This window comes from Pteropus medius, unplaced genomic scaffold (genome assembly GCF_902729225.1).
Source record: "Pteropus medius unplaced genomic scaffold, Ma_sr-lr_union100, whole genome shotgun sequence".
NCBI classification, from domain to species: Eukaryota; Metazoa; Chordata; class Mammalia; order Chiroptera; family Pteropodidae; genus Pteropus; species Pteropus medius.
In genome coordinates this window covers 15,841,027-15,863,876 of record NW_024350319.1, presented here as the reverse complement: position 1 = coordinate 15,863,876, position 22,850 = coordinate 15,841,027, and the positions used below count along the sequence as shown (strand labels likewise).

The 22,850-nt window shown below is 37.9% G+C and overlaps 2 long non-coding RNA genes across 4 annotated transcripts; one reads left to right on the top strand and one right to left on the bottom strand.

Annotated features, from left to right (window-relative positions):
- Positions 1 to 8,885: 8,885 nt before the first annotated feature.
- Positions 8,886 to 11,076, bottom strand: LOC120583278 (uncharacterized). The gene is made up of 2 exons (XR_005647753.1): positions 10,584 to 11,076; positions 8,886 to 9,138 (listed from the first exon to the last, which is right to left on the bottom strand). It is a non-coding gene; the product is annotated as an uncharacterized LOC120583278 (long non-coding RNA).
- LOC120583280 (uncharacterized) lies at positions 10,119 to 16,800 on the top strand. 3 transcript variants are annotated; one of them, XR_005647756.1, is made up of 7 exons: positions 10,119 to 10,310; positions 11,465 to 11,703; positions 11,803 to 11,959; positions 13,900 to 14,090; positions 14,532 to 14,692; positions 15,532 to 15,694; positions 16,476 to 16,800. It is a non-coding gene; the product is annotated as an uncharacterized LOC120583280 (long non-coding RNA). The 3 variants fall into 3 exon arrangements; XR_005647755.1 differs by having other exon boundaries at positions 11,465 to 11,706; XR_005647754.1 differs by lacking the exon at positions 11,465 to 11,703 and having other exon boundaries at positions 10,133 to 10,310.
- Positions 16,801 to 22,850: the final 6,050 nt, after the last annotated feature.

The window sequence follows — 22,850 nt, the reverse complement described above, 5'->3', positions numbered from 1 at the left end:
AAATGTGAATTGGCTGTTGTCATCAGAAACTAACAAGCTGCTGGGGGAAACAAGTAAATGAACATTAAGACAGTCAGATAAGCGTTATGATAGAGGTGTCATAATGCTCTAAAGAGCAGAGAATGGAAGCAGCATCTTCCACCAGAAGCAGGGATCAGAGAGGATATTTGAGCTAAATATTGAAGGGTAGACATTCCAGGTACAGGGAACAGACAGTCAAGATCAGAGATGTGAAACCACATGATCTTTAGGGAAACTACACATAGTTCTGTTTGGACAGAATAGAGTGTAGGAGAGCAGTGGGAGGAGTAGGCAGGGGCCAGGTGAAAAGAGTCTCCAATACATGTGATTTCGAATTTATCCTGAAGGCTTGGCCATGCAACTGAATAATTCAAGTACAAATGTGACACAAGAAGACTATTCCCTCACTCTCTCTGCATAACACCATGAGCATGCCTCTATTAATTGTGTATATTTCTCTCATAGCATTTATCACAATTCTAATTTCCAGATGGAAGCAATATAGGGAATTTCTGGAAGGAAAGTCAAATGGAGATGAGACCAAGTTGCAGTAATCCAAGTGAGAAGTGATTGCAAGGAAGGATGGATTTACAGGGAGAATTCAATTAGATGTTGGGGTTACATGCGACAATCAAGGCTGATTTCTGGCTCAGGTAATGGTAGATGATAGAGTATAAGGAAGAACAACTTTGGGGAACTGTGCAGGAGAGCTAACTAAGCAGACCTGGGTTGCCTGCACCTTACTGCCACGAAAGTTCTGTCTTTAGGACTTGTCTTTGGCTGGTCTCTGGGAAATAACCTCTGAGCCTTGGAATATTCTGCCTGAAAAGAGTGTTTTTGTATGCCTGAAGCCTTAGGCCATGCTGGACTATTGTGACCATGTTAAGTTTATCTTCACAATATTATGTCTTATGAAAGCCTGTTTGTCTTGTTGGGCTGGTGTCTGAATAGCTGAGGTCTGTCACATGGGTGCTTCATACCTATGTAACCAATTCCCAATAAAAACCCTGGACACCAAGTCTTGGGTGAGCTTCCCTGGTCTGCAACGTTGCACATATTGTCTCACATTGTTGTGAGTCCATTAGGAGAGGCTACCTGGAAGCTGGTGCTTGGTTTCTCCTGTGCCTTTGGGCTTTACCCATGTGCCTTTTCCCTTTGCTGATTTTAATCCATGTCTTTTTGCTGTAATAAATCATGAACATGAATATAACAGCTTTTCTGTACCTGTCCTAGTGAATCATCAAGCCTAAGAATGGTCTTGGGGACCCAGAGAGGTCTGGGCTGGATATTGAGTTCTGGGTATCAACACATAAATGGTTATCATGGGCATACATGAGGTCAAAAAGAGATAACAGAATAAGAAGCAGAAGGTAGAGACTTGGATACCACTGGCATTTAAAAGGCAGGTGTGGAAGCAGATGAGACAGGATTTTGAGAGTGAATATCAAGAAATTGTCATCAGCCATCTTCAGGCAGGAAAGAATTTCAAGGAATTTCAGGCAAAAAGCTTGAATTCATTAAGAAACATCAAGTCTACAGCAAAAGCTAATTCCTCAAACCATTCAGTATTCAGTAATTGTGGGTGAGGGTGATTCCTCCAACTTAGAAAAATTTCAGTCTTGGCCCTGAGCTCAAATAATCCCCATAGACTTTACTCCTGCTAAGCCATCAAACTGCTACGTGGCTGAGAAAGTTGGGATATTCGGTGCCTATTTCCGACAAACATTCACAGAATTGACGATGGTTAAATGCGTAAGAACGAAGTAAATTCACCATTGGAACTAGTGGTTCAATAACATAGCTATAGTGTCATTTCATAATAGATTCAAACAGATTCAAATTTTTCTATACAGTACCTGCTGCTGTATACATTTATATTTACCATCATCAGATTGTACTGAATTAGTTTTCTCAATGTGTTTGAAAATATTCTCACCTGTAGCTGTTCCAAGCCAGCTATTCATAGAAGCGAATTCTTCTGTCACTTCAAACTTGTCATTGACTCTTCAAATAAACAAAAACTAGACAGTATCAGTAATAGTTGTTGACTCATCAAGAGCCAAGAAAACCACTCAAAATCATTTACCTTGGTTTTTAAAATTTACTTCTGATGTTGCTCTCAATGTTCTCAAGTCTTTAAGTAGCCGTTCTTGCCAAAAAGCTAATAGTTTTAAACGGGTTCATTTTGTCTGGACACATTTTGTCAGCTGCAGCAATCAAAATCTATAACTTGCCATTGGTAAACAGTGTTCCTTTTCTGGCTAATAAATGATTGCCTTAGAAACTTAGTTTGGTTGTAGCCTTATTTTCATTTTTTTACTTTTATTTTTATGAAGGAATTCTGCTATAGGATATCCATTTTAAATTTTCAAGTTTTTTTGACCACTGCTTTCCTATGAGTTGGAAATACTGTGATGAGTGCTTATCTAATAATGTCATTATTATTAGGTAATAATAATGTTATTATTATTATTAGTTTATTAATAACTCTGTTAATGTCATTGTATTCTTTCGACACAGCTAGAGTGTCATTGTATAATAACACCATGCTTTGATATCTAACTTGATAACAAAATTCCACTGCATCTCAAGAGTACAGTATTCAAAGCTCACTTTTCTTGTTTATTACCCATCATGACAAAATGGAAATACATGGGTGATAAAAAGAATTTTAAAATGTTATTGTAGGGTGAAACCTCTGGCACTTGAAATGTTAAGTTACAACCGTAGTTTGTAGTCCGCAGTTATAACTGAGCAGTAGCACAAAGTGTCTCACACTGTTCCCATCACAACTACTCAACTCTGTCATTACCATGAAAGCAGTCATAGACAGTCAGTGAATGAATGAAAATGGTTGTGTCATTGTATTCTAGTGTAAAACTTTAGTTATGGTCTCTGAAATAGAGTTTCATGTAATTTTTATTGGCCTTGAAATATTCTTCTTGTGAAGGAGACAGTAGTGGACTGGACCACGCAGGGGGTCGCCATCCCAGTTGCTAGGCTGTTCCTCAAGGGATATAACTAGCAGTCCCAGTCCCAAACTTATGTTTGATCCTGTGTGTAAAATATAGAAATCCAAGTTGGAAATAATATACTCAAAATTTGGAGAATTTGGCGACTTGTGTACCAAACCGCTGAAAGAACATTATCAATGTGCCCCAAGAAAATGGAATGTCAATCTGTATTTGGAAATCCAGGGCAAAGGGCCCATGCCACTGAGAGAAGGAGTTGGCAAGGTCTTTGGAGATGGTCAAGACTGAGGTGCATGGGCAGACTGTAAGCCCCTACGGCATCTGAGCAGAAACCAACCCCATGGACCAAGCCAATGTCTCTCGCCGACAGCTATGGGGCAAGAAATCGGTTACAATAAAGTATAAATGCTTGTGAATAAATTTCTTTTAAAAATGTTATTTAGAGCAAAATCAAGCTTTTCCCTATTGTCATTCCCACAGACTTGCATTTCATTAGACGTCTTGATAGCAAGAGAATGGAGTGGACTAACCACTAACATGTAGGGTGTGTGCTGGGCTCGTGAATGTCACCAGGTGGGGCCTGGTAGAAAAAACACCAGACTGGGCAGCAAGATCACTATCAAGAGAAGACCCACTGCAGTAGTCCTAAACGAACCTAGAGCTCACCATCCCAGGGACTGTGGTGACCGCAATGCAAGAAACTCTTGACCCCATATACCGATGGGCTCACAGGCTACCAGGAAGCTGCTGGCGTTGGTCAGGTTAGCTCCAGAACTGGACAGTTCTTAACTTACAGGTTGAAGTTTTTTACTCTTGCTTCAAGGTCACAGAATAGTCTTCCATAGAGATTTGAAAAGAGTGGTTTAAAAGTTTTTCTCCTGGCCTGCATTTTCTCCTAGAGTTCCTCAGAAAATGGTCTGCCTGACCCTGGACAGGGCACGGTAGTCAGAAGTGAGGTCCCCAAAGCCAAGATACTGGGAATACATTGAGTACGGTTGGCCCTCCATATCTGCGACTTTGGTATCCGTAGGGTCAATTGACTGAAGATGTGGAGAGCTGACCGCATCATTCTATGCCATTTTATATAAGGGACTTGAGCATCCATGGATTTTGGTCTCCTGGAACCAGTCCCCTGCAGATACCGAGGGAAAACGTTATTTTCTTTCTGAAGGCTTCTTGGGTGTGTCTTCCTTTCGGGAGACTCTTCTGATGCGGTGTGGAGTGCGGTGAGGAGAATGGGTGCAGTGGTGCTGATGGCAGCGTTGTCAGAAGAAGCCCTAACAATTCGGCCTCCAAACCTGAAATTTTGCTCTGCCCACATGTATAGAGGAGAAGAGGGCCATCTCCTCAAACAATCTCCTGTGCAGAATTCATATCCCCAAAGCTGAGTGAGTTTTCAGAAGGTGTATTACTGTGTTCTAGAATTGGTTTAATTTAACATCTGGAGAACTAGAGGAAGCTAGGCTCAGTTTGGTGGGCTTGTTCTGGGAGTCTCATTTTCTTGTCTCCCAAAGTGCAGGATAATACCTCATGATGTCTTTGTGCCAGCAGAGTTCTCTCTCCCCACTGTTACCTACTGGCTAGAGAGGTAGCTCTGATGGGGAGGTTCTCTGAGAAGCCCGCAGTGAAAGAGCTGTCCCCCGGGGATCCTGTAGGGTGGTTCTGGCTCCACTCCCAGTGTCTGGGTGTTAGAACTGGTCCTTAAGCCTGTGGTCATGGGGACAGGAGCCACAGCCTGCACAGTTCACCGCTGAACACAATAGAGGACTTGTCCAGGGAATAAGAACGCTGTTTATCCTCCTCTGCACCCAGAAACTTACTTACATTCCTCTTTCATAGACACAACTCAATCCTTATGTGAAAACTCTCCCTTTAGGTGAACTATTGAAATAAATAAGCAAAAATAAAATCCCCAACAGGTTTCCCAAAGAACTGTCAGTGGCAGTCTAGTTTTGCTCCCAGGGTAAAACTTGTCTTGTCCCCCAACAGTCATCTCTAAATGTTTCTGGACCTTGTTTTCAAGTTTGGAGAGTTTATCTCCCCCTGCCCACGTGGTCCCCAGGAGAAATTTAAATGTGGGAGGAGGGGACAGAGGGCAGGTGCCTTGCCAGTCCAGTTTAACTCCTAAAAGGGATCAATCTGCCCTTTAGGATATTACAATCAAATTATGCTAACAGAAGGGACGAGATTCTCTTATGTTTGAGTGTATACTGTATGGACAGCCAACACGTGCACAAATAAGAATAAGGAAAGTCACAAACTATGTGATTTAATGGAAAAATTCTTAATGATTGCCCAGCCACGTCAAAATTAGATGACCATCTTCTGTGGGCTCAAGTATAAAAATACGAGTCTTATGAATTGTTTCTGTGTCTTAACTCAGCTCAGGGTTTAGCCTCTGAAACTAGTCAAGAAAGCTGCAGTCTGCAGACCAGAGAATGTTTAGTGTCAAACTGGTCATTCAATATTTATAAAGGTTCAGGTCAGAGCATCTCTACAAATAGTTCCTGAGAAAGAGATAATCATCCCATCAGTTCTGAGAAATATAGAGAGAATCTTAATTTCAAGCGACTCATTTAACATAGAAGCAGCCTATTAAATTCTCTACTTTAAAATTCCGATGTATAAAATTTTGAATGGCTTATAAATGCCTGTTCAGCTCTGTTATCACATGTGAAGAGGATTATTACAAAGATTCTAAATGCTTAAAGAATAATGGGCTCATTCTCCCACTTGTGAACATTTAGAGCAGAGTCCGAGATCCTCCTGCTTTGGAATGAGAAGTAGAGCGAACAAATAAAATGGAGTCGCTATAGTCAAGCTGCCAAATTACTAAAAAGCAAGTATGTTGAGGTATAGGGAAAAGATTCCATTCTTGTTTTAACTAGCCTGGGCAATTAAGCTTTTGGACTTTCCAGTCCTGTGTCAATGCCTGAATACACACCAAACCTCCAGATAACCCTCTTGTTAGCCCTTGAAGGAATGAGGAAAGAATGTTCGCATATCCAGACCACCAGTCATCTAGACGATAATCTCAATGATCCAGAGGCTAAGAATGTAGGACTCATTCTTCTCAAGAATGCACTCTTTACTACAAAGAATCCTAGCTTTTCCATCTTCTTCAGAACCCATCCGCGTAGCTATCAAGGAGATGTCTGTAAAATATATCTCGCTTTTTAATCTCTCTCCTGATTAAACCTATGTGATGGTTCTTCACTGCCAGTATGAACAAGTTCAAACTACTTGACACGTCACATCAAGTCCTTCTCCATCTGGCTCCCATTCATCCCAGTGTCCTTCTCAGACACTCTCTGCCATGCATCCTGTGGGAGAGACTGCACCATTACCCAATTTATGTTCTCTCCTTCTCAATTAAAATAACAACTTTTAATCACATTTCCTAGTCTTTCTTACAGTTATCTGTGGTGGGGTGACAACCTATAGAAGTTAGACTATAGAATATAGTTATAGAATAAAGAATATAAAACTATTGTCCAAATTTGTAGAATGTAAATAGAAGTATCATGTAAGAGTTCTCAAGAACTTTTGCAGGATGGAGCTGGCATACGTCTTTTTCGTTTGCTCCCTTCTCCATCCTACAGCCTGGGACACAGATGTGATGGCTCCACTGGGACAATGAAGATGAGGGACACACCAAAGGGACGGAGGAGCAGCAAGCTGAAAGATGCCATGGAGTGGAACTGGCACGGTCTAACTACTTACTTCTGTAACTTTCTGTGAGAAATGAAGCTCTAACTTCGTTAAGCCACTGCTGTTCAGAGTCTCTCTGCCTTACTGTTGAGCCTAATACTGACTGACATAGAATTCAGTCCCAGATAGGGAATGTTGCAGGTGACCCCATGCTTGTCCTTTCTTCTTTATGCTCCATTGGGACTCAAGAAGTCAGCCAACCTCATGGTCTTTGAATTCTTTACTCTTGCCATTAAGGGTTTATTACCATAGCCACTTGGCCTAATAACACTTTGGTTTCCATAGATACTTTCCTCCCATTGACCACAAGTGATAACTTAAATGACTGTTCTGCCACTGCATACTGCAGACTGCTGTGTTTTGCAAAGGGTATCTGGCAGAATCATATCCAGAACCATAGCTTCAAGGCATCCTGGAAACATAGCTTTATTTCCAGTTCTGCAGAACAGGTAAGCATACTGGGAATGAATGTGGAGTAAGTCCTGAGTGTCCGGCTTCCATGTCTCAATCCAGCCTCAAGGGACAACTCATTCTTTTGCAGACTTGCCAAGACATTCATGCCTGCTTTACTTTCTGCATTTACTTCTACTTGAGCCTTGTCTTTCTTCCTCCCTCACTTCTCTGCCAGTGAGTTTATGCTGATTTTTTGAGATCTATATGCCACCCCTGGCAGAGCAGATCCCTCCTGCTTGCTGCTGGATCTCAGTAGCTCATTGACTATTCCTCAGTAAGTGTCCTTAGGCGAATCACTTATTGGTTTACAGATCTCTCTTCTCTGCTAAAATGTGAGTTCCTCGCTGGCAATATTGTAAGTGTTTACAGTATCTGTGCCTTCTTTGGCGTCCTATTTGTATTCTCAGTCTGGCATGGAGCAGGAGCTAAGGAAATGTTTGTTGAACTAGTGAATATTGATACTGGCTCCAAATAAAACTACCTCATCTCTCAGACTGTAGGGTTAAGGACAAACAGAGACTCATGGACATGGACAATAGACTAGTGATTACCAGAGGGTAAGGGGTGAGCGGGGAAGGAAGGAGGTAGGTGGGGTAAAAGGGGTCATATACATGGTGACAGAAAGAAATCTAACTATGGGAGGGGAACACACAATGCATATATATATATATATATATATATATATATATATAGAAGAGAGAGAGAGAGAGAGAGAGAGAGAGAGAGAGAGAGCGCCTTACTATTAAATTGTACACCTGAAACTTACTGGATTTTGTTAACCAATGTCACTAAAAATAATAATAATAATAAATTAAAAATAAATTTTAAAAAGAATAAAAAGAGTCTCGGCTCCAGAGTAGAACTGTGCGTGACCTCGGCTCTATCATGGACTAGCTGGGGGCATCTCGGGCATATTATGTAACCCTTCTGTGCCTTGTTTCTCTCTCTGTTAAATGAGCACAATAACACCAGATTTGTTGGGAGGATTAGATGATACAGTCCCTGTGAAGCACTTAGCACAGTACCCAGCACACAGATAGAATTCAATAAAAGTCAGCTATTATCATTTTATATTTGTTAATTTCTTGAACGCTCTCCACTTTCTCTCTTTTTCTCTTCTCTCGGTACTTTGCTTTTCAATATCATTTCACTTCAACAAACATTTCTCGAGCCCTATCACTGTGCCAGGATAAACAGTTGCTACCTTGTGAAGCTTGCTGGCTTTTGGAAAGGCAGATATATAAACCATGAGCTGCAAGGAAGCGTGGCATATGAATAACAGAAGTTCTCACCAGTTTCCATGGAAGCCTAGGAGGGACAGGGCTGGCCAGTAATGATTTACAGAGGGGGTGACCCTTGAGCTGGCTCTTAAAAGGAGACTGGGAGGGGCAGGAGACTTCTGGGAAGAGAGGTCAATGTGTGTAAAGGCATGGAGGTCTCCAACGCACAGCTGGCTTGGGGAGCAGCCAGTGGTTTAGTAAACTAGATGGATGGTCTTCACACTTGAGCATGCGTCCTAATCCCTTTAACACCTACGTACAATGCAGGTTGCTGGGGTCCTCTTATTAAATCTGGGGTATGGCCTGAGAGTCCATATTTTTAACAAGTTCTAGTTGCTACTCTTGTGGCTGGTTGGGCACTGCTCTCTGAGAGCACTGGGGAACCAGAGCACAGAGGGTGGGAGTAGGGAGCAGGGAATAGCGGGAGGTAGAGTTGGGCTTCACAAGCTAGCACAGGAGTTTAGATTTTATAAACAATGATGGCAACAAAAACCACAGAAGTGTTTTCAGGTAAAGAGTATACAATCAGATCTCGGTAGCACGAGTGGTTTTTTAAGGGCTCACGACTCAGCAGAGACGACATGAGGAATTGAATCAGGGGATTGGCGGGTGGTCCATCACTAGCTGGGCAGAATCCTGACCTGTGCCAAGTCCGCAGCCTCTCAGTTCAAGCCTCTTTCTCTCCTGGCTGCTTCTTTCTCCTGATCACAGAAAAAGAGATGCATCTTTCATTTTCAGGGTTAAAACTTTTGCTCCTGCCCTTCATTCCATCAGGACACCATCTCTGCATTTATCTCTTCCAAGCATCATCAGCCTTTCTCTGCGCCCCACCCCCGCTCTTCCTGTTGGGCATAATGTAAGCCAAACCTTCAAACACATATGAGCTCCCAGAATCACAGCACCCAACTACTCCTTTTAGCTGCTATTATTAATAACTTTTTTAAAACCAAAAACTTCTCAATGAATGGTTGTTGCCTGCCCATTTCCTTACACCCAGTGTCAACCCCCCAAGTCTTATTCTGCTCCTGCCTAAACAATGAGGTAGCAACTTGTCTTAGTTACTTTAACTGCATCATCCCTATGGCCACCAAAATATCTTAAGAGAATCCTACGTGAAGAGCTTTGGTAAAAATAGTGTTGAAAATGTCACAACGGAATTGAATTTTTAAGCCTCCAAGACTTTATTAACCTATTCTAAAACTTCTTACAGGAAATTCATATATAACAGAATACGTTATGGTTCCTAAGTTAGCCAACAAAATCCAAAATGTCTAAACTGATGAAATTAAAATAAAACTGAGACTTATGTGAAGTATAATTCCACTGAGGTGTATGTTTTATACTCTCTTCATCTATCTACTCCTTTGAAACCGAATTTATCCACCTTTGTATTAATTACTGTAATAAAATGTTCATGAATTGCCCATCATCTGTTTCTAAACTTTTTAATTTTTTAAAAGCTTGAGATAAAAATGGGGCTTATTTGACACTTGGCACATTAGCAAAACCTACTCTTAAAGGCTGTTTATTCAAATGTTGTAACCAAACATAGAATACCCATCAAATCCAGCTCAAGCTCTTGAATGTATAACAGGGATTGGTTTATTTCCTGAATAGGCAGTTTTCTGAGTGTTACTTATAGCTAGAGCCCTCACACTTTTGTTTTGAACTTTTCCCTTTCTTCTGGACCATTTATATTTCTGCTGTAAATCTTTGATGCTATGTAGTCTTTTCACAAATGCTTTCCAACAGTGAGGGAGCTGGAATATCTCCAAAATAAATTTTTGACTCAGGCAAGTGCCTTTTTTAATGTCAGTGAGTCAGAAGCGCTAAGAAGTTACAGAAACCAGACAGAAAAGCCCTTTTGTTATCAGTAAGTTTGCTCCTTATAAATGTTTTTCTTCTACTTTCTTTCTGCTGTAACTTTGCAAAAATCAACGGTTTTCTCAACTGTTCATATTTTTTCCTGGAGGTAAAAGGAATGATTTTATTTTTTAATTAGTGAGAACACCAACAATTTTTTTTTCATTATTATCAGAATCTTCTAGGTTTAAGCGCTTCTCTCTTTTTAAAGCGAGAAACATCCTCTTTTATCCATTTACTTTATTTGATTAGGAGGCACAGAATAGAAAGTCTGTAATCTTACCTCCTATGCTTCCTTTTTCCTGGATCCCCCAGAGAGCTCACACTGGGGAGATTCACCCCCAAATGTGCAGGCAGAGCTGAGGTTATGCAGCATTCCTGAAGGGAGCCCTGAGAAGTCCAGTGAGATGGAGCTGGGAGAGGAGCAGGAAAAAAAGAGAGGCCAGCTTTCTCTGTCCCGCTCCAACTCTAGTGACTACTCCCAAATTGAAAAAGAAAATCGGCCACATTATTTTACACTTGTAGCACTCCTGTGAAATCCAAGTGTTTATCTTATTGGTTTAGTTGCTCTAGCAAGTGCAAAATACATTACAGATCGTTTAAAAACAGCCCAAATATTTTCTCCTCACTCTTTCCCGCCAACTCGATTTGAAATTGACATTCTCAGGTTTTCTTTTCTCATCTGGGAGGAACCCAGATGATTTCTGTTTGCAGACAATAAAACCCTGCCCCATCCTCACACTAGATCTGCCTCTTCTAGTCTGGGTCAGGGAGCTGACTCAAAATGACAGTGGTGACATTGGATCACTGGGGATTCTCCCAAAGGGCAATCAGACTGGATCTGATGGTTTTCCTGAAGGTTTGTAGTTTCCCAGAAATGTGAAGAGGTAGGGAATTGGGGAGCAATTATTGTGAGTGAATGTCTAGCACGCCCTAGAATGTCTCCAGGTGTGACATCATGGAAATATTCTCTGGCTCTTTGAATGTTATCCCAAAGTTTAGCCCATTGCAGGAGCTGGCACCAGACAGATATTTTACGAATGAATAAACTGTGAGAATGAACTAAACACATACTCCATAAATACTAGGGACAGTCTTAGTTATTTTCTTTCAAATGTTTTGATTTGAAAATGTCTTAGCCATTTCCCACAATCTTGTTTCCAGATTCCATCTTCCCAAATTGACGACATAATGGTTATTGGCCTAATGACCCCTTCATACCATCAGCAAACCTGACGGCAATGATGGCATTCCATCTCTTGGTCCCTGTTAAATTTGAGCACAACAGTGGGAAGGTTTGAAACAATTATGCCCCTGAAAATATGTCAAACGTGATCATGTTCTGAGAACTCTACATGCTGCATGTGACCATGAATAAAACCATCAGGCTATGAGCTTCCGAGGTGGTAAGAGCGAACGCCCTGTGTTTGCTGACATTCTTCTTGACTGCAAGGTAGAGATAATCAGATGACAATAAGATTGATCTCTTTCCTTGTCTGTAGTCAGCATTTTTGGAGTTTGCCCACCAGATGTGCCATTCAGGAAGACCAAAAGTACAACTGGATGATTATAAGCAAGATCAAGGACGTCATCCCTCGCCAAGAGAAGGTTATGAAGACCAGTAGAACCGTGCATGATGGCTTCCCAGTCTACATGCAGGTGGGTCCTTGGACTAGAGTGCCCCAGCACCTACCCTGAATTCACGTCCTGGGGAACATGGCGCCCAGTGCACTCTCTCCTGAATCAATGCTGGACCGATTTGATCAGAGGTTTTCAACCTGTGTCCTGCAGAATCTGATATGATTTGCTCGGAAGCCTTGTTGGCCAGTGGGTCTTCCTGAGGGGCTGATGCGGGAAGATGGTCTGCAAGCCTCCCCCCCACCTTTTGCTGCAGGTGACAAAGTCCCTTTCCTCCTCACTAGGAACAGATATAGCAATAGGGTTGGCCAGGTCCCAGGTGATGCACACACTTTAAGCAGAACAAAGAAGTACACATGAAACCCAGAACAGGAAAGGTTATCGCAAATAAGGCAATAAGCCAAGCACAGGCTCCGAGGGCTCCTTATCTCTATGTGAGAGAATGTTTCAGGCCCACGGCACACTCCCCAGTAAATACAATAAGGAATGTAAAGGAAAAAAGAAACTACCTAACAGGAGTGTAGCCAAGAGGGCGAAAGCTGCCCCCGTGCAGTGCTATTATGCACAGAACCAAATGAGAAAAAGGGAATTCTCTGGCATCTTCGCCAAAACAAAGGACTACAATTAGCAGTAATCATGCCACCAGATTCAAGCATCAGGCTTCAGAAATCTATTTGGAGCATACTAGATAGTTGCTATGATCTAAATCCATGATTACTCACCGGACATGTTTTAATGAGATAATATATATTCAAGTGTTTTGTAAACATAACGATTAAAAACAATTATTTATGTTATTGCTGTTAATAATATAATAATGGTCACAAATAATATTATTAGTAATTAAAAGTGTAAATTTTTTTTTACATATCCAAGAGGCTTTTTGGTCAATTGGCTGTTATTAATTCTATATGTAATTTAAATAGGCCTTATTTCCTGTCTTTTTAATTCTGTGGATAATTGCCATATGATAAGGTACTTAGGTTGCAAGGATGACTAACTGAACTTTATCAATAAATCTGGGCTAAATAAGGCTAATCATTCTGTATTGCTTTATTTTTCCCCATTCCTGTGCTTTCCAAAATGAGTCAGCCTGCCTTCAGAATTCTTCAAATCATCATTTTAATTTTGTTCCATTACATCCTACTTTACTTTTTTGTTAGTCGGCATTTAATGAGGCTTTGGTTTGGATTATAAAGTGGATATTATTTTTAAATCTTACTTGATCTGTGATAACTTGGGCTCTGTCTCTCCACTTAAAATGACAGCAATATAGAGTTCTATTTTATCAAAAAGTATTATTAGTTTATTTCCTTTAGGTCAAGCACACCAGAGACCTATCAATTAAAATTCAAGTCATCCCCAAAATAAAAGGTAGGTCTTATTCTTCAAGTGAATTCTAATTTTGCAAGGAACACATCCTCGTAGATGAAGAAAGCAAGCCCAGCTAAGATCACCCAGGCAAGAGAGAAGGGGTTTGAGAATGTACTATTAGATTCATTATTATCTAGTCTCCTTCTCGTCAGAACAACCCATGGTACTTTTTGCTTACACTGGAAAGAAATATGAGAGAGAAAAAAACTACAAGCCAGAATGAGATAACTTACTATTTTATTCACAATTTTCAAGTATAAAAAATAAAAACTTTAAAATTGATTTTGAAACAAAACAGTATGACAGTGGCAAACAGTTTTATTACCTAGTAAAGGAAAACCACGCATTATAAATAAACTATTTTATAGAGTTTTGACATTATATCAGGTAAAAGTCCAATTATTTTTTAAGTGTGTCTTCTATGAAAATAAAAGATAACACTCCGAAAGCTTTAAAAAAAGCTCCACCCTGACATGTGCACATACCGCATCAGAGAAACACTTGCAGACAATTAGAGGCATTTCTGTAAATTTTATGAAAAGGTTTTGTGTCCTTTTGTGTTTCAAAATTTATTCTGATTGTTTTAGAATTCAATGGAAGATGTGGAGAGCAAGCGAGTGGCAAAAGCAGTAGCATCAGTAGCAGCCAAAGCAGCAGCAGCCATAGTGACACTTTGAGCTTCGACGCAGGCAGCAGCAGAGGCCATGACAACAGTAGCACCCACAGCCATGGACACACGCCCAGCCCAGTAGCAGCCAAACTGCCCCAACAACAGCAGGTAAAGCACATTCTTCCAGGGGCAGCAAAGTAGGAAGAGCTCAGGATGTACCTTTGTCCAACATATGTATGCAGGTGGTGTTAGAGCAAAAACCAAATAATAAAACCAAGAGTTATAAGATGGTTGGTTAAGGTAGAGAGGCCCAGTCACTCTGTAATATTTTAAAAAAATTTTTAAGCAGTGAAAGGGAGTATTAGAATCCAACTTTTCTACTTGAACTTTTTCTTCATATAGAGCCCAATGTGCCAGGTGAGCATGAGAAAAATGATCTCATTCAAACAGCTTATGCTTATGGGACTGAACATTTTTATTATGGAAACACATGCAAGCTAATTCTTTCTTTACTATTTCCATTAAGATTGTGATTACATATTATCATTATTGTGGTGGTCTGCTTATTAAAAATATATATTTCTCCTCTTTGTTCTGTTTTAAAAACAGAGATCCAACATTCTTTTGAGATGACGGAAAAAAAATCTATGGAATATGTGAAAAGTCTGCCGCTGAAAATAAATCGGAATTCCAATGCCCGATAGTTACTGACCTAAGGTGAAGTGACCATTACTCAGTCTTGATATTACCAGGCGGCACCTGTCATTCAGGTACGAAGGGAAATGCAGTACTTTTGTTGAGATACCGATACCCCAAATACCTACTTTTATACTAAGAGAATAGTAACTTATCCTGAGACACATCAGTTTATCTAATATAAAAGGACCCTTCACTAGCTCATGATTGTGAATTGATACAACACAATTCACATGCTGACAGGACGTGTCTAGCACAACTCAGTGAAGGAGGTGCTCGACAGGTTAAAGGAAAAAAAAAAACCACACAAGTACATCCCCGTGGTAGAGATGTGTGCAGTGGGCCCCCTAAATCTTGCTATCTATCTTGAAAAATCCCATTAGAGACTTAGGTTCAATGTCGATAAGAAAGACCTGCCTCTGGAAATGGCTGATACATAATATAGCATGCCAATTTCTTTCTATCTTTTTACCTTTCATGAACCAGTGAAGTCAAACAATATCACTGGGGCTAGAATTCAGGTCTTTTAATTCTGTCCAATTCCAAAAGTTCAGGAAAGGCAGCACAGATACCAGTGGAATCGTAGTGATGATCAGGATCAATTTGCTAAGAACCAGGAGTATTATAAGTAGGACAGGTTAGCTCCCTATGAAATTAAGCCTGATTAGTGCATCCACCTCCTGATTTATGGGGATGTATCATTCTGGCCGTGGAATTCTGTGGAGCATGTTAAGCATGACAGTTCCTTTATGTCACCAGAATACTGTTGTGTGCGTTATTGAAATGCAGTTCTTCTTAGTAAAACTGCCATCACTATGACCATCGCTACCATAGTCAACATCATCATTAACTTCACCGTTGCCATAGTCTATATGAACATTAAAGCAATTTCTAATATGTTTAAATCAACCAGAATACTGGAGAGTCCTATTCTGTATCTTGAGCCTTGTGGAAGAAATGGACATTGCAGAACAGCTGGTACATCGATACTGTTATGGGTTGTGGAGAAATTTGATAGCCAGGCAGAGGAATTTGGATGCAGGAGTTCTTGCTGTTCTGGAGCAGGAATATGACAGGTGGGTGCAAGGTACTAGAAATTCAGTCTGGGTGAATTTAAGGAGAAAGAGACAGGAATGGAGGCTGCAGCTGGAAAGTCCAGAGGCAGCAAGACGTGACTGCAAGAGCTGGCTGCAGACAGGTGGTCAGATAGCCAGGGGTTGAATCCTGGCTTCACTACTCATAGAAACTTGCTTCTTGGGAAAGTCAACTTGTGTGCCTTAGCTTTGTTAAAATGGGGCTGAGAATCTTCCTTGGCTCACGTGGCCATTACTATGATCTAAGAGCAAGGATTTGGATTGGCACAGTAGTAGGTAAGGAGAAGAAATGTTAAAAATCAAACAAATAAAAAACTCCTCTCAAAGTTTTGAGCCTGGGAGAATGAAAGAATCACTACCAAGAATATAAGGGGACTTTAAGATGAGGAAAATAACCTGCTTCCTATCAAAAACAATATTTCAACCTAAGCTTCTCAAATCCACGAAAGTAGAAGTACATTTCTATTTTGTTTCTAGTTAGTTAAAATATGGTCTTCTTCTGTAAGATCTAGGATGAGATCTTTGTTTTAATAATATTTTGGTTCTGGGAAAGGATTTTACAGCATTTTAAATGTTATTTGTGTATAGTAGGTTTAAAATAAATTTAAACTCATATCATGTAAGTAGTACTGTAATTGTCGTTATTTCATGAGGTCGATAGTATTATCTTTTATATTCATGAAAAGAATGATTATGTCTATTGATGTTTAAACAGGAGAATCCCTAAAGATACAAATAGCTTTCAAATGTTCTTTTCATCTAGAACCCACTGGTGTTGATGAGCAGGGGAACATAGACCACAAGTATGAGAATTTGGTCAAAACTGTTGAAGCTCTCACGTCATGCGCCTGTAGTAAAATGCAGTGCTCTTTATGAAGCTGTAATCCACAAGTTTAGACCATTGGACCACTGTCTTTAGATTTATTTTTTGTTGCGAGATCACAAATTATATTTAACTCGATAGTTGCTAATATAAAAATCATATCATCCCATATTATTCATGGTTTCCTAAGAACTTGTTTTGAGACTTGGAAAAGAATGCCTTTAAGTGTGTCAAATCCAATAAACTTTGTGTTTTAAAAAGAAAACGCGAGTGTATAGAAACTCAACTTGTTTTTGTATGTTGATTTTTGTATCCTGCAACTTTATTGAATTTTTTTATTGGTTCTAACAGTTTTTTGGTGGGTTCTTCAGGGTTTTCTGTATGTGTGTAATATATATATATATATAACACACACACACATACAGAATATATATATTATATATATATATACACACACACTATATGTATATATATATATACACACACACACACTCTCTCTCTCTCTCTCTCTATATATATATATACACACACTATATATATATATTTTTATATATATCATGTCATTTGCTAACCGAGACAATTTTGCTTCTTCCTTTCTGATTTTTGTTTCTTTCTCTTGCTTAATTGCAATTTCAATTTACTTAGCTCTTTAACATTTTTCACGATGTTTTATACTTTCCTAGGTAGAAGTCTTGTGTCTTGCAGCTTTCCTCTATTCCTTATTATTTTCAAACATCTTGCCCCATCCTTCTTTCATCCCTAATTCCTGAGGTACTTCTTGCAGTTATGAAAAATTTTGAGGATTCTATAAATTAATTTTTTTTCTCTGCTTTCCTTTGTTGACCTAGTGTAAATGAACCAGGAGGTTTCACTAGAATTAAATGACAAAGTTTTATTCAATTATCTTCAGATTTGCAAATTTGGAAAAACTACCAGGTAACATCCAGAATGTCCCCAAGAAAAGAGTAAAGTTGAAAATTCTTATCGTTATAAAGTACATTCTTGAGGAGAACAGTCCTGCATTCTGAGCCTCTGGTTTGTTCCGAGATGGGAATCTTTCAGATGTTGAGTGGCCTGGATAATGGATGTCAGGTGGTCTAAATATGTAAACATTCTTTCCTAAGCTTTTCTCATGAACATTCTTTCCTAAATTCTTCAGAAATTCATCTACAAGATTTATATATAACTCCAGGCATTAACTCATGACTGAAGAATTTAAATGTTTAAGTCCTAGTTAAAGTAAAATAACATCTATTCCTCATGTTTCAGCCCATTCTGATTTAAGCAATTTTGTTACCTTGGCTATAGTGACTCCTTTTTGTTTCTTCATTATTTCCTCCTTTCCCTTTCAATCAAGACTTTTCCTTAGAAAACATCATAGATCAAACAAGCAAGCATGTCAAGGTGGCAATGCCTTCCCTGGGTCCGTCATGTCTCTCAAAGCGGAGAAATAGATTAGAGACATGTTTGTCATAAATGAATCTTTTAGCCAGCTTGATGTTGTTGCCAACTTGAAAATTTGGGCTGAAACATTAGGAAAAGTTTCATTAAGACATTATTATTATATATCAGTTATGGAAACCAGTCTCAGTTCTTGAGAATAAGTCGATTCAGTTAAACAGCTGTGTCTCATTTCAGGAGGCAACAATGCAGGTGGGTGTCCAAAGCTGGGGCCTACGTGCAAGAAATCAGGTATTTAGTAAGTGGTGTCTCTATGAAAACAAACAAACAAAAAAACATGGTTAATAAGTGAATCTGACTATAATCCCAGTTTCTGAGTTCTGAAGGCAGCTACTCAAAAAGATTTCTAGGTGTCAGCTTTGAAACTGTTTCAAATGGAATGAAGGCAGGCAGTGACAATCTGACAGATTCTCCTGGTTTGCAGTTTAAATGTCTCTGGTGATTTTTCTGCAACAGGCACAAAGATTGCCCATGTTTAACTGCCATGGTGATTTCTCTGAAGTTTATATCAAACTGTCCCATTTTAGCTTGGATGGCTATGAAAAAAAGGGTAGTTTTTGTTATCAATGATTTTGTTCTCAAGTCAAAGGATAGGGAGAAAAATCAGATATTGGAAGAAAGTAGAAAAAGTCAGGATCTAGTCCAGTTTACAGGTAAAAACAAAGCCTCAATAAACAAGGAACAGCACTAGAATCTAACATCCATAAAGGAGTATTACTAAAACATAATTTTTCTCTCTAAAATCATCCTAATTTTTACCAAAGACAGCCAAATTAAGAAAAATTTGTTTGCAAAATAAGTCTAGTTTCAATCAACTTGGTCTGTTAATTACATAAGAGCAGCAAGAATAGTAATTATCCATATAAATCTGCTTTGCTAAGATTTTGAAGATTCAGATTGTACTTCAAAAGGTCTCTCGAGGCCAGAAAAGCTAAGGCAACAATTTGTCATTAGACTCTGCCTACAACACCTATAGATTTGGGCAGGTTCCTCTCTTCTGAATTCTCCAAAATATCTTGAGGTTACCATACCTGCCAGGAAGTGATCTTGTTCGCTCATCTGGTAAAGCTGCTGAGAATCCTGTGAGCAAGGTACCAGGTTGATATTTCCAAGGGTTTTATTGGCTTCTGTAAATCAATCTTAGTTTCGTAAAGTTCTTAAAGTTGTCTGGTTACATCTGAGTCTATGCACATCTCTCTCAAATATGACATTCCAGTGAAAGCCTTGGTTATATAACCAATTCTTCCAATTGTGTCCTATTACAAGGAGAACAGGTTCCTTTTGAATTTATGCAAATAACAATATTGCCATGAAAATAAGAATACTCACTGAAAATTTCTGATTTCTAGAGGGATCAAGTAGGGAGGAAAGATTAATGTTTTAATTCTGCTTATAAAGATGTAATTTATCAAATTGCTGTAGGTCATAGGTAGCTTAGGAGAAAAAATATCCTTATACCTAGGAAAATAAAAATAAAAAAATAACTAGCATTGTTTCAAAGAAAGTTAAAAATTATAATTATCTTCAATTCATTCAGTCCCACGTTATTAATTGTTGGTCTTGATCTTTTTGTTAGCAGTTTTATGAATCCAGTTTTTCCTTAGAGTTCTACAAATTCTCACCCAGTTCAATGTTATGACCTAGAAGTTTATCAGAAATCTATATTTTAAAGTGTCAGAGTCCTCTCCATGAACCTCTCTGAGGATGAAACAGAGTTGTAAAAAGTATCAGAGTAAGACTATGACACTAAATGAAGAGCTTTACCGAGCCATACATAGTTAAAGATCTGATTACAATGTATTTGACAAAGAAATTTGCTTTTCTCTGCAACATACAGCATTTTATGATAATACCGTATCAGGACATTTTTAGATTTTTAGAAGTTTTATATAATTTCTAGAATATGTATGGTAATAACAATACCACATATACACAAATACAGCATAATTATTATTTTGTATTTGACAATGCTTCTCATGTAACTTTAGCATAGCAAATATGCCTAAATTGTTTATATTTGAGAGAGAAAGAGAACCTTTCAAATGTTTCGGGTATCCTTCTTAAAAATCTGAAAGTTATTTTCAGATTCAGAACAAGACTCACTTAATTTTTGAAATTTGGAAAGTTTATCGAAAAATATCAAACATTTAAAGCACTTGGTCAAATAGCATCATAGGTCACTGTAACATAATATTTAGTTATCCATTTAATCATGGTGACAATGAAAGACTTTGCAGACAAATACAGAAAGTTAAATAATTGTAAGCAAAATTTAGCTCTTTTAGTATTAAGAAGATGTGGTTAATAAAGGAACCAACACCCCGATACAGAGCATGGGAAATCATTTTAATAAAACACAAAATCTTTGCTTTCCTTTTATAATCCCTTATTAATAGCATACCAATTGTACTGAAAAATTTTGTCCTTTTAACAGAGAAAGAATCAAACTAATCTTGCATCAACTTACTTTTGATATTGAAATTCCTTAAATTCATTTTAATCTTATTTAGCTTGACCACGCATAACATTTTCTTTCTTAAGGCTCCTTTTCACCAACCTTTTACAACATTATTAGTCCATTTTAAGATGTCTCTTGTTCTCTTACTCATTTAGAAATAGCCAGCTTACTTTAGGATAAACCACTTTCTTTTAATGTCCTCAAAACATGCAATTTCATACCTTATACTTTCTTTTACTGAAAACGTATTATTTCCTTGTATTCAAAGTTGTTTGTTTCCCTTATTATTCCAATTAGTTTTAATTACATATGTTCATCAATAGATCTAAATTTATCTTTTAGTTTACCTATATATCTTTTAGTTTACCTATAATAAAAAATCAAAATAAGTGAACTTAGACTTATTTAGCAATTAATGTTTTAGTATTTTATCTTATTTGTAAATGATCTAGATATTCAATGATCATATCCTTTAATTTAGCTAGCAAAATTTTAAAGTTTCAAGCAACCTAAGAGTTTGGAAAGCCATATATTTTTGTAAGCATAAGTATAATTATTGCTAAAGAGTTTACCTTAAAAAATCTTTTTATCTTACTTGCATTTATTTATTAGTTGTTAATAATCATGTTTAAATTACTCATGAAAATTGCGTCATACTGAGTTATTTTTCTGGCTGACAAATTTTGCAACAGAGATATCATAAACTTAATTGACTAATAAAAATAAACCTAGGTAGAATAAAAGCATTATACTTAAATCTGATAACTCTAAAGAGTGCCTATTTAACCAAACCAAACTCAAACTAGCTTTAATATCAAATACTTTCCCAGGTCATATGATCATGAAAAAGCATTTGGGTTAGTTTCTATTATATTTTTGAGACTTTTTATATAAGCACTTAATCCCTGTAAAGCCAATTTAACAGAGCTCTTTATAAACCAATTCTAGTAATATCCTCCAGAGGTAAACATACATACACATATATAGACAGACAACCAGAGACTTGATATTTTCATTTAAAAATTTCATCCATGAGACAGATAAAATACAGTAAAAACCCACTAATGTATAATAGTTGAATAAGTTCAGTTTATTTGTTCAGATTGCTAAGGCTTTTACTAATTTAGAGAAGACTTTTAAAATTAGTGTTTGTCTTTGACAAACAATTTTTAAGGAAGGGGATACTACTGCAAGTAGTCTACAGATTCAGTGCAATATCTATCAAAATACCAATGGCATTTTTCATAGAACTGGAACAAATCCTCCTAAAATGTATATGGAATCATGAAGGACATCAAATAAACAAAACAACTTTGAGAAAGAAAAACAAAGTTGGTAGTATAATGCTACCTGATATCACATTATACTACAAGGCTACCATAATCAAAACAGCATGGTACTGGCATAAAAACAGACACATAGATCAATGGAATAGAATAGAGAGCCCAGAAATAAACCCATGCCTATGTGGTCAATTAATTTATGACAAAGTAGGCAAGACTATACAATGGATTAAGGCAATCTCATCAATAAATGATGGTGTGAAAATTGGATGCATACATGCAAAAGAATGAAACTAGATCAATTTCTTACACCATATACAAGAATAAACCCAAAAAGAATAAACTTACATGTGAGACCTGAACCATAAAACTCCTAGAAGAAAACATAGGCAGTAACTCTCTGACATTGCTGTTAGTAGCATTTCTTTAGATATGTCTCCCCAGGCAAGGAAAACAAAAAATATACAAATTGGATTACATCAAACTAAAAAGTTTTGCACAGTGAAGGAAATCATCAACGAAATGAAAAGACATCTTATTGATTGAGAGAAGATATTCGCCAATATGCATCTGGTAAGGAGTTAATACCCAAAATATATAAGGAACTGATACAATTTAACACCAAAAAAAAAATCTCATTAAAAAATACGCAGAAGACCTGAATAGACATTTCTCCAAAGAAGATATAGAGATGGCCAACAGACATATGAAAAGATACTCAATATCACTAGTCATCAAGGAAATTCAAATTAAAATCACAATGATATATCACCACACACCTGTCAGAATGGCTATCGACAATAAATCAAAATACAACAAGTGTTGGTGAGGGTGTGGAGAAAAGGGAACCCTTGTAAACTATTGGTGGGATTGTAAATTGGTATAACCACTACAGAATACAATATGGAGGTTCCTCAAGAAATTAAAAATAGAACTACCATGTGACAATTCTACTTCTGAGTATTTATCAAAAGAAATCCAAAATACTAATTTGAGGCATATATGCATCCCTATGTTCATTGCAGCATTATTTACAACAGCCAAAATATAGAAGCAACATTGATAGATGAATGGATAAAAAAGAGGTAGTACATATGTACAATGAAATATTAC